This window comes from Camelus bactrianus, chromosome 2 (assembly GCF_048773025.1).
Source record: "Camelus bactrianus isolate YW-2024 breed Bactrian camel chromosome 2, ASM4877302v1, whole genome shotgun sequence".
Taxonomy (NCBI): domain Eukaryota; kingdom Metazoa; phylum Chordata; class Mammalia; order Artiodactyla; family Camelidae; genus Camelus; species Camelus bactrianus.
In genome coordinates, this window is record NC_133540.1 from 44,423,180 (window position 1) to 44,435,472 (window position 12,293).

Below are 12,293 nucleotides of genomic sequence, written 5' to 3' on the forward strand. Positions count from 1 at the left end.
AATGTGTCCATGTTGGTTCATTGATTGTACCAAATATGTCACACTGATGAGGGATGTTGAGGGTAGGTGAATATATATGTGTGGGTGGGGAGGGCTATGTGGGAACTCTGTATTGTCTGCTCAATTCTGCTGTAAACCTGAAACTGCTCTAAAAAAATAAATCTATTATTAAATAGATAGATAGATAGATAGATAGATAGATAGATAGATAGATAGATAGATAGATAGAAAGAATGATGCTGGACCATTGTTTATTATAAATAGACTGATTCCCCTAGAGTAATCACCACGACTACTAGTCAAAAGAATGATTGTTGATATAGAAGAAGAATCAAATTTGTTCTATGCAACTTTGTAAAGTTAGGACTAGAATAGGGAGACAGAATCCACTCAGTATTAGGAAGAGCACCACACACACAAAAAAAAAAATGTTGAGTTATGTCCTTGAAGTATTGAAGCAGGGGAATAAATATGTATTAAATGATTTAATAAACCTAGAGCCATTGTTTTCCATAGACAAGTTCTGTGACCCACCTCTACACCTTTGTTCATGAAGACTAATTCTCCACTCTTCAACACGACTTCATTGCCTAAATAACAATCATAGCTGACACTCATTATATGCCGGGCACTGTTTTAAATGCATTTTGCATATTGACTCTTTTAATCCTCATGACAATCCTATGATTATTATACAATTACTATCTCCCTTCTATGTATAAACTGAGGAACAGAGAGGCTGACTTGCCTGAGGTCACCCAGAGAATAAGTGGCAGAGCCAGGATTCAAACCCAGGCATTTTATTTCCAGTGTCCTTTCTCTTAAAGCATTACTAGTTTATTCCCTCTACTCTCTGACCCTTTCCTAATCTCCTCTCCCCTCATAACAGTGGTTCTTAAACTTGTCTGTTTCAGAATAACCTGGAGAATATGTTAAAACACTGACTACTGAGGCTCACCTCCAAGTTCTTAATTCAGAAGGTCTAGGGTGGGGCCTGAGATTTTGCATTTCTAACAAATTCACAGGTGTTGCTGCTGCTAAGCCTGCTGCCCTGGAAATCTCACTGTGAGAACCACTGGCCTGCAGAATCATTGTTTGTAAAATATTCAGCTAATCTGGGGGCTTAGTAAATAGTATCCATGAGGCCAAAGGCTATGCATTCTTACCAAAGAAACACAATTGGTCTACTTAAAGAACAAAGCTCATTAACTCTTGTACAACCACCCCGGGCAGTTCAATCAAGATTGTCATTCAGGATACAGAATGCTTCCTTTCCATTGCCCCGCCATTCCTCAGACATTATTTTCTACATGGCCAAAGCTGGGATTCTGCCACCCGTAGGTTCCATCAAGTGGGGATGGGAAGGTATACTCAATAAATTAAGGCCCAGAGCCAGAAGTGACACATGTCATTTCTACTCACATTCCATTTGCAACAATTAAGTCATCTGACCAGAATAACTACCAGGGAATTTTAGAAGTATTCAATATATTCAAAAATTTGAGACCATAGATGGAACATAGGAAGACAGCTTTGGTGGTTAATATGTAATCTCTGCTACAAATCTACTTCTTATACTTCTACTTTGTCCCTTCTAAACACATGCCCTGACTCCCTAACTGCACTAGATACTACCTTCACGCTTTATGTTCTCATGGAGTCCAGAGCAGTCACAATTTCCACACTGGAGGGACTCAACAACTGTGATCAATCAAATTACCCAGAGTAAGGTATTTAACTAACCTATAATTATTTAATTACCAGAGTATGCTAATGATATCTGTTCTATCAATCTTAAAGACATACTATAAAAATTGTCATTGCTCTTAGATTATGTCAGGCAGTTCACTTAAGCATTTTACTTAAATCATTCATTTAATCATCACACAAACCCCGTTTCCTGTAAGAAAACCTCATTTTTCAGGTTAAGGAAAGAAAGCCATATGAAGATTAAGTGACTGGCCCCAATTACACATCTATTATTTGGTAGAACTGAGTTTTGGATACACACAGATGTGACTCCAAGTCTTTGCTTTAAACTACTACTGAACCTTCAAATATACAAACATGAAATGATTAATTATTTAATGTATGAACTGAGCCACCTTTCAAAGATTAGAAGGTTATTCATGGCATTAATATTTAGTTTGATGGTGTTTCGCTAAGAGATTACTGCATGAAGTCATAGGAGTCTGATTTCGAGGCATCTAATCTACTTGTCCTCAAGCCTAGTTGAGTGCAAGGATTATGCGGAGAACTTCTAAAGAAAAAAAAAGCCACTGTCTGGACCCACTCCAGAGCAATAAATCAGCATCTCTGGGGTGAGGAACAGGCATCCATATGCTAATATATGTTTTAATTGCATAGATCTAACCAACAGAAGGTATTCAACTAATGAAGGGGTGGTCGTGCTGACCCAGCAAGCAGGCAGCATCCGGACCGGAAGACCTAGATGCCAAGCTACATTTCATAGGTGAGCTTTAAAACCTTACTGCCTTTAAACCAAGGTGTATTATTAGAAGTCTTCAATATTTCCATTCCCAGATTCTGTTCGGCACACATTCCTTAGTTTAGATAAGTTTTCTTTTAATGGTTGGTACTCTATAACGTTGCCTCCATGCTGTGACACACAACTCATAGGAAGTTCTTTTAGTGAGACATTTAATGAAAATGCCCTTTGATGAGAACCAAGATGGACCTTACCCTGAAATCCTCAGGATGACAAATAGCACAATCAAGTTCCAATATTGGTTATCAGTGCAGTATTGTTCCATATTGTTTAAGCCTCTGTGTAGCCCACCAGGGTATTTTCAAAGCCTGCTAACCACTGCAGCTCAGACCATGTCTACATTCTCATCTCTGTCATCTATTATCCCTCTTAAGAGAAGAGAAGAAAGTATTCCTTCTTCTGGAAGAACAAAAGAGCTAGTGATGAAATAGAAATTCTGTAGTGTATCTAAATTTTAATACTTAATCTGTAGCAGAGACTATTAGGTGTTCTTCAATACCCATCCTCTCTTTTTCCTCAGTAATGGAATCCCTGAATATTAGTTGGTCACATGAAGGCACAAAAATAAAGACCGCATCGATGCTCCATGTGACCCAAAGATGAAGTTCTGGCCAATGGAATCTACGCAGAAACAATTTGTGAAAGTCCTGAGAAGTAACCTTAAGGTGAGGGAGTATGCCTATTTATTTCTCTTTCCTTCTTCCTAATCTCCAAAATGATGATACGATGACTGGACCTCCAACAGCCACCTCAGACAGAGAACCCGACGGTGCATGTTGAAGATGGCAGAATCAGAAATGATGAACGTGGATTCTCAGTGAGTTGGGAGTTGTCCTACCAGCCCAGGACTGTCTGTATTACCTTTTCTCTCCGGTTAGACTACCTCTATTTTGTTTGCTTTACGAGGGGGAGGTAATTAAGTTTATTTGTTTTTAATGGAGGTGCTGGAGATTGAACCCAGGACCTCATGCATACTAGGCATGCACTCTACCACTGAGCTATACCTCCCCCCATCTCTATTTTGGTATTTCTGTCACCTGCCATGGAATCGGATGCCAACTAATCCCTGCTCACTGAAATAAAAAGTCACAAATGGATTAGCAAACTATTATAGAAGACATTTTCATATTTAAAGGCAATCATTTAAAACTGATATTTTATGATGAAATTGCATATACTTTCCTGGCTGCTACTTCCTTGAGCTGTAAGAGGGAGAGAAAAGGTGAAATATACAACTATCATGGAAGGAAATGTGAGAGTTTGAAATCATTTAATGTAAGAAAAAATTGTTTCTAGGTGTCTGTTGTCTGAAAGCTTGCTGAGGTGCATTGGCACCTAGAGAAAAATGCAAGTAGGAGTAATGTTTTGTAAGTTTACCCCTTAATGAAGAGGCTGCATTATTTTTAAATGGTGAACACTGAGTAAACAAGCAAGAGGAAAAAAATTTTTTTCATGTAAGATAAAAACAACTTTCCTTTGCAAGCAGCCACGTTCTCTGGAGGGAGGAGCGGGCGCTGGCACAGGACGGTGATGGACATCAACCTCGCTGTTCCCCGAGGTCCAGGCGTGCGGCGCTGTCTTATAGGTTCCAGGAGCAGCTGCCACAAAACTCAGTTTGAGCTTGTAACACCTGCCAGAGATGGAGTCGCTTGGGAAGAGGAGGTCAGATGCTGATGGTCCTTTTGACGAGGGGATGCCCAGGCTGATTCTAGTGACAATCTTGTGTCACATGTACTGAATGTGCTGATGTGGGAGTGGAGGGGAAGACAGACATTGAAGTTCTTTGTGGCAGAAGACAGGAAGCGCACTCAGACCAGAAACAGGTCAAGAGCACACTAAGCTGCTGCCCTGAGATCAACCACCACTTCCCTCCCCGAGAGTTTCTGATGAGAGTAGAGAAATCACTCTTCCACACCCGCTCCCCTCCTACCAGCCCTTCCTAAATGCTCTAGCCAGCTCTTCATTTAAACCTCTCTTCCAAAATGCAGCTAAAAATCTCCAAGTGAGTGCACAGGGAGATATTTGTCATGATTAAAGATTTTGAGAATGGGAATCAAGTTGGTCCTATTCGATGTGAAAAGAAGCCGCAGAGAAGGTCAAAGGCCTGCGCTTAGTGAAGCAGAAGATGCTAATGGAATATCAGAGCTCGAGAGAGAGACGCTGACCTGTGAATACAGATTTGTACTCACCCTCTCCTTTGCTCTTTCAATTAATTTCGATTACCCAATTGCTGGTTTTGACCATGGAAGTTCAAACAACACCCAACAGAAACATTTCTAATGATGAAACATAGTTTGAATCAACTTTCTTCTAGAATACAATTTACCTGAAGCCTCAAACCTTACCCTGACCCACAGGGGTAAAAAGGGACACATCACAGTGTCCATCCCTGTACAGTTGGAAATGGATGCAGAATCAAAGCTAGGAGACCGTGCCCGTTGGGTGGATGCAGGTCTTTCTCTGGGTTTGTAATGTTTCAGGCTGCAGTGTGGGTGTGGGTGCAGAACAAAATGCAGGTCCCCAGCAGCATTTCCAGCAGAGCTTCTGTTGTCTCCCACCAGGCAGCAGTATTTGCGGGACTGTAATTATTATTATTTGCTTTTTTAAAAGATCAGTTCAAAAATCTTGAGTAATAATTTACCTCACAAGAATTTGCTCATTATGTAGCTATTCCATCCCTTCTGCTCTTTCAAAAACCTTATTTTTGTAGCGAGGCATGAAATAAACTCCCAGAGTTTCTAGAGCAGGTCTTTTTCTATTCATGTGATTGCAAACAGAAACTCCTTATTCAAGAAGGAAAAGGTTATTAAACCGACTGAAGGTCTTTCAATATTAAAATAGAAAGAAAGGAACTGTGACTGCCATCTTAACCGTGAGGCAGGATGTGAGAGGTGTGAGCTATGTGCAGCTCCAAGCCGGCCTGTCCAAACCGGCATGTGGCCAGCCGTCAATTTAAAAGTCAATTTGTTAATAATCTCATTTGCAATGTGTTCAGTTGTTTTTTTTAATATCTGCTTATTGTTTTGGGGTGTCTAGGCTTGTCTTCTAAATGAAATTCAAGTAAGTACGGGAAGCATCTTAGTACTCAAGCAATGATTCCGAAGTGCATCTGAGGTCAGAACATGGACCTCCTCCACGCAAACGAAGCCCTCCTCTACTAACTCTAGACCTTCAGCTAGTTTAGCACTGATGTGGGGCAAGGGTTGAGGCTGATTATGTTGTAAAACAGAGTCCTGTAATTTTTGGCATTCTGACTGTCACGTCCCGTCGTTCAGCCATGCCACAAACAGAGCAATTTTCTTTTATGAAACATATTCGATTGCATCCCAACCCAGAAGTTTTAGGGATTCTCTCTAGCAGCCTCTCCCTATGCATAAATTGTCCCAAAAGCATCCCAATTGCTCTCAAGACTGCAAGACATATAGAAATTACCAGACAATACCTCTGGAACACCACAGGCTTCACAGGGAAATTAGGCAGAAACGTCATATTAAGCCACCTTATTGGGCGTTATCAAGAAACAAAATGAACTAATTATTATTTCCTTTTTTCCCTCCAATGATTTGCAATTCCTGGATGAAACCTGAATAATACCAAAAGGTTTCAAGGCAACCCTTTAGAAAGTGACCTTTTGCTTTCCCCATTTCATTTGCCCTAAGTGTTAATTGACTTTGAAAAAGCAGTGTATTATCTTTTTAGAAAAAAGAAAAGGATAGACCTGATTTGTGAACACCAACATCCTACAGCATCAAAGTGTTGTTTAAATCATCGCCCAGCAGAGCTGAGAGCAACTATCCAGGAGAGAACAGATTTAAAAAAAAAAAAAAAAAAAAAAGTCTCAGAATGAAAGAGTGCCACTGCCATCTAGAGGGAGATGTGATAATAGCCAGCCATCAACTCAAGCAAGGAAATGATTTTAATTATCCTGCATTGCCGGTAATTATCCTATGTATTTGGTGAGCAGAAGTCATATTTATTCACTCTTTGCTCTAAGAAAAGCATGGACTTGGTGGGGACTAGTGGATGTGGGAGTTTATGAAAGGTAGTTCTCGCCTAGTAAGATGCTTCCTGAGTTACTGGTAGGTACACAGCGTTGGTGTGAGTACTCGTCTGATTGTGTGAAATGACTTTGCTCAGAGCTTCAGAGGATCACATGTGAGTTTTCCTTAGACCTCTAGGCCCCAAATCAGTATACTTTCCACACATTTAGGACATTTCTTCCTTACAGCATAATTTGTCCTCCAGAATAAAACAGAATTCCTTTAAAAAAATTCTGTTGCCATTCACTTAAATGAAGTTGCAAAGATGTTTAATACATATTAAATTAAAATAGCCTAGAAGAATATGAAAGCAAGAGTACCTATAGCTATAAAAAAGCCAGATTTGGAAACATCAGGCTTATAGAGCTTATGGAAGTGGGAGGCTAAGAAAATAAGGCTGTTGATGTTTTCATTAGTACTCAGGCCAGGTAAAAAGAAGATAGAAATTATTATGGTATGTTATTAATCGCTTTTGACATACAATTGTTTAATTTAGAATGTAGATTTAATTTAGAAATAGAATGTAGTGCACATGGAACAAAGCTGCATCTCTTGAAAGCATTCTCCCCCTTGGAGAATTTTTTTCTGTTCTCAGCAATCTTGGGGAAAGGTGTTTTTGTGAATCATAATAACAATGCCTATATTTAATATCATTATTTAGTGGTTAATTAAAGAGTATTTTTTGACTTTGAGCCAAAGAGTAGTATTTCCACTATGCCCTTGAAATTTCTATTTTAAAAGACTCTAATTTTACTTCAGTTTTACCAACTCTGTTTCAGCAAAGAGCATTTCACCTGTCACGTGAGTCTTGTCAGCATTATTTAAACCATGGTCTTTCCCTTCATCAAACTGAAGAAGGGAATGGCACCAAATTAGTCGTTTAGCGTGATTTCTTCTTTGCGCCGTGAGTTTGCAAGTATCGAGCAGCTCTGTAATACAGGAAAGCAATACTTCTATTTCCTCATTTAAAAAAAATAAGTACTAGACTAAATGACTTTTATTCTTTTCACTGTGGAGTCCAAGATCCTGGTTATATTGCTACATGGTCATGTGGTTAAAAATTAGATATAAGCTAAACTAAAAGGATCAACAAATACGAGTAAATAAACAAATGAGTAGAGCTTAAGTTTTACTCACGTTTGATTAGAAAATTAGTTATAATTAATTACTGTGTTAATATATGGAAATCTCTATAAGTAAAAAGTTATGTTGACATGGATAAAATTTATCAGAACATTTTTATACTGAATTAAAGTTTTCTTATTTTTGATTCTGCAGTTTTATGATGATGAATCTAGATACAGATTTTCTTTCATACACCCTTCTTAGATGGATTCACCAGGCTTCCATGATATAAAACCTCCATGATCTTTCATCAGTTCTAGGAAATTTACAGCCATTATTTTTTGAAATATTTTATTTTCTCCATTCTCTGTGTTCTCTCCCTTGTGGAATTCTGACTAGACATATGCTATATTTTCCTACTTTGTGTTCTATGCTTTACTTAACTTCTCTTTCATGCTTCCCATCTCTTTGTCTCCGGGCACCTCATTCTGCACAATTTCTTCAGCTACATCTTCCAATTTATTAATTTTATCTTGTGCTGTTTCCAGTCTTCTGTTAAACCTGTTTACACAGTTTTTATTTTAAAATTTGCTTTTTAGATTTCTAGAAATTCTATTTTTTCATATCTGCTTAGTCATTTTATTAGCTTGTTCTTCATTAGTTTTAAAATATTACTCTATTTCTATAAACACACTGAATAAACATGCTTATTTTCTCTTCTGTCTCTAATATTATCAATACCTGAAGGCTTTTTGAACTTGACACTATCATCTGCTGCTTCTTATGGTTCTCACTTTCTTGTTTTGTTTCTTTTATGTTTTGGGATTTGGGTTATGAATTCATCTTCCTTAGGATATTCATGGGAATTTTTTTTCATTTTCTTAAGTTTAATTGCTATCAGTTTTGGTGATATCAGTTTTTTTCTTTTTTTTTAATTGACATATAGTTACAATGTGTCAATTTCTGGTGTACAGCATAATGTCCCAGTCATGCATATATATACATATATTCATTTTCATATTCTTGTTCATTAAAGGCTATTACTAGATACTGAAAATAGTTCCCTGTGCTACACAAATTTGTTTTTTTATCTATTTTTATATATAGTGGTGAACATTTGCAAATCTCAAACTCCCAAATTTATCCCTTCCTACCTGCTTCTCCCTGGTAACCATAAGATTGTTTACCATGTCTGTGAGTCTGTTTCTGTTTTGTAGATGAGTTCAAGAGTGTCCTCTTTTTCCTCTTTTCTTTTTTTAGATTCCACATATGAGTGATATCATGTGGTATTTTTCTTTCTCTTTCTGGCTTACTTCACTTTGAATGATGATCTCCATGTTGCTGCAAATGGCATTATCTTATTCTTTTTTATTGCTGAGTAGTATTTCATTGTGTAAATATACCACAACTTCTTTACCCAGTCATCTGTTGATGGACACTTAGGTTGCTTCCATGCCTTGGGTATTATATTCAGTGCTGCTATGAACATTTGCATATATCCTTTCAAATTTGAATATACTCCAGATATATGTCCAGGAGTGGGATTGCTGTATCATATGGTAAGTCTATTTTTAGTTTGTTTTTTTTTTTTTTTTTTGAGGAATCTCCATACTGCTTTCCATAATTCTGCACCAAACTACACTCCCACCAGCAGTGTAGGAGGGTTTTCTTTTCTCCACAGCCTCTCCAGCATTTATTGTCTGTAGATTTTTTGATGATGGCCATTCCTTCAGAGAAGGTTTGAATTTGCTTTTTCCATAAACCCAAAACACATCAATCTCACACCACTTCAGACTTACATAAGGACTGTCCTGTGGCTAGAAATCCTTAAGAGATCTTTTCTGCCACATTTCAAGAGAAGTAGCTTCCCTTATTGTGGTAACAGTGGAAAGGCAAGGACTATTATTTTTAGGTTCTGTTTCATTCTTATCCTGACGGTACAGGGCTTTGGGGTCCCATTTTCATGAGGTCTCTTTTAAAATTCCCACATTCAGCAGGCCCTAGGCTTTTCCTCCCATTTTCCATACTCTGTGGAGACATAAAAACTAAAGATCAGACCACCTGAATTTGGAAAATACTCTCAGGGGGAAAGTTGGCCTCAATGTCCCAGTTATCTGTCAGAGTTCTCGCTTTGCTTAGGTTTTGCCTCCGAGAATTTCTTAATTCCTTGCCAGAACATCAATGATGTGATAATGTGAAAGGTTTTCAGCTGTTTTTAGGCAAAAGGTCTGTCAAAGAATCTAGACAGCCTTACTGCTAAAAACAGAAGTCCATTTATATTGAATCTAAGCATAAATCTATACATGTATTACATTTTCTGTAACTAGAAATACTGAAAACTTTCTTTCTTGCTACATATTGCTTAATGATTTGACTGATCTTCCAAAATAAACCTAAGATATCTTTCCATATAAATCTTTGAATATCAGTCCCTTGCATCAGGATAAAATTCAGTCTCCATGACACATCTTACAATATGTGTAGATCTAGTCAACATTTCTAGCTTTCCCTTTCTCTTCAATCAACACCATTACCATTATCCCCATCATTCAGTCATAGTGAGTCAAACTCATATTTCTGTTCTTTGTACTCGCTCAAACCTTTTCACATGTTCATTGCTAGAGCACTGTTTTCCTCCTAGTCTTCCTTCAAGTTTCAATTTATCTGTCACCTCTTGCAGGAAGCCTTTCCTGAATCCCAAATCCAGGTTGAGTCATGCCCTTCCTTGGTACTCCTAATTAGACATAATTCTTTATCACGTAATTCCCTGTCACAGTTTTTGTCACACTATTACAACTGCCTGTTTATATTTCTGAATTCTTTACTATAACATATGCTTTATAAAAGCAGGTACATTTTGTCCTGTTCGGTTATATACTTGGCACTTACCACAATCCTTGCAACATAATAGACACTCAGTGAATTTTTTATATGAAAATAAAGTATTTTTTGCTTTTTCCTAATTGTAAACAAAGGTATCATTGTGCCTGGGTATGTCTATGGAATTGAGTCATAAATTATTGAGTAATACAAAGATATAAGGATTTGTATTCACCTTAAGGACATCGTTATTTCAGAAACTTATTTTTATCTTGAAAAAGAAATCTTCCAAAATATTAAACACAAACCTGAAACTCAGTTAATGCAGTTGCCAAGAGGGCATCAAATCATAAAAGCTTCGAGGACTGTGTTCCTATTGTCTATAAAGAATGATTTAATTTCTTCATTATAATTCCTGCAGCATTGAAAGGAAACAAGGTAAAAGACTCATCAGAAGGTCTTCCTAACTGAAATCTTAGGAGATTGTGGTAATTTGACATTCATTAAAACAAAAGTTAAAATGATTAGAGCTAGAGAGACCCTAATCTTGCCCGTGTCTAACCAAAGGGAGGAAAGGCAGTGTGATGTGCCTACAAGTTGTATAAATTTTACCTTTCTTCCTTTTTCTCTCTTCAGTCACTTGTTCTGTTTTTCTGTTGCTAATTCATTGCTTTCAAGATTCATGTGATGGCCTTATTTTCATCAGAATTAACCTAAGGAATTTAATTTAGCCAATATTGTACACATGCTACAGAATATCTGCCAGCTAAACAATTTCAGGCTGAAATTGCAGCAACCACTGTGATTTTTTAAAATACGGAAGTAATTAGTCCTCCAATCCTTTGATTTTGATGAAATCAGAGCAAGTGGCAATTTATAAACATGATACAATTTTGCACAATGGACATTGTTCTTTATGGCAAATAAAGTGTGTCAGGTTGTATATATCATAAACCACACTCAAAACATCACAAGAAAATAGACTGGATTTTAAAACCATGAAATCTAGAGCACAGAGTATATGCCTAATATTGAAAAATCTACAGTATCATCAGTGACATGGTGGTGGGGGAGGTCCCCTGGAAATGCTTGAGTTTTTTATTCTTTAATTCCTTAGAAACATTTACAGAAGTATAAAAAGGTAATATAAGCAACCTCTTTAAAGTTTTTGTTGATTAGTTATAACTTGTGAGAGAATTAATTGAGCTCTTGAGTCAGCTTCAAAATTGTTGCTATAAAATTTCTGGGTCCAAATTAGATGGTCAGGCTTTTCCAGGATCTTAGACCTAGTAATATCTCATGATAAAGTTCTGTGAAATCCCTTTTCTGCGAGAGGAATGCGGCTCTTCTTTCTCACTTTCCGATGAAAGGAATTAAATCCCTCTTTTTATAGATGATGTTCTCAGTGCATTATTATTGCACTGACATTTTACAGCAACTTACTACATTCACTAATAGTAATGGTGATTCCAATACAAAGACAAAATTAAACAAACGTTTAAGTGTCTTATCTGGAATCACCTGTGGTAACGGTGAATCAGGGACTAGACCAGTATCTCAGCAATCTGTCTCCCATGCCTGTATTTTGTCCAGTAATTATTCACCCTCCCATTGAAGTATAACCGAATTTTTATTTCCTTGAGAAGCAACATGCCACTGCTTTCTCAAAGGTGCTTATATCTGGCTTAAAAGGATCTCTGATTCTAGACATGAGAGTCTCTTTAAAAAGAAGCCTGCTCTGCTCTGAGAGATGTGTACTGAGGCAACACACACTGTGAACCAGAAGAAACATGTTGCTTAACTGGATAATGACCCGGACTGAAGCCAAAGGTGTTTGTGGGAGGCAGCGGTACCAAAAG

The 12,293-nt window shown here is 37.5% G+C and overlaps 1 non-coding gene across 1 annotated transcript; it reads right to left on the reverse strand.

The window, feature by feature from the left end:
* Positions 1–3,445: 3,445 nt before the first annotated feature.
* Positions 3,446–3,517, reverse strand: TRNAT-AGU (transfer RNA threonine (anticodon AGU)). Its single transcript has one exon. It is a non-coding gene; the product is annotated as a tRNA-Thr (tRNA).
* Between the last annotated feature and the right edge of the window lie 8,776 nt (positions 3,518–12,293).